Source organism: Cucurbita pepo, unplaced genomic scaffold (assembly GCF_002806865.2).
Source record: "Cucurbita pepo subsp. pepo cultivar mu-cu-16 unplaced genomic scaffold, ASM280686v2 Cp4.1_scaffold000202, whole genome shotgun sequence".
NCBI classification, from domain to species: Eukaryota; Viridiplantae; Streptophyta; class Magnoliopsida; order Cucurbitales; family Cucurbitaceae; genus Cucurbita; species Cucurbita pepo.
In genome coordinates, this window is record NW_019646466.1 from 16,209 (window position 1) to 16,565 (window position 357).

Genomic DNA, 357 nt, shown 5'->3' on the forward strand with positions numbered 1-357 from the left:
ATTGTATGAATGGCTTGTTATGCCTTTTAGGTTAACTAATGCTCCTAGTACACCTATGCGCTTAATATATAATATTTTGAGAAAATATATCGGAAAACATGTTGTTTATATTGATGATATTAGAATTTATTTGAAGATTTTGCTTGAGCATGTGGAGCATGTTACATTAGTTTTGATTACACATAGAAAAGAGAAATTTAATTTTAATAAGGGTAGTTTTTGCATGGAAAAAGTTCACTCTATTGGCTTCATAGTTAATGAAAGTAGAATAGCATTCGATAGAGACAAAGTTAAATTCATTATGGATTTACCATCACCAAAGAGTGCACGTAAAGTTCGGAGTTTTCATGAGTTAGC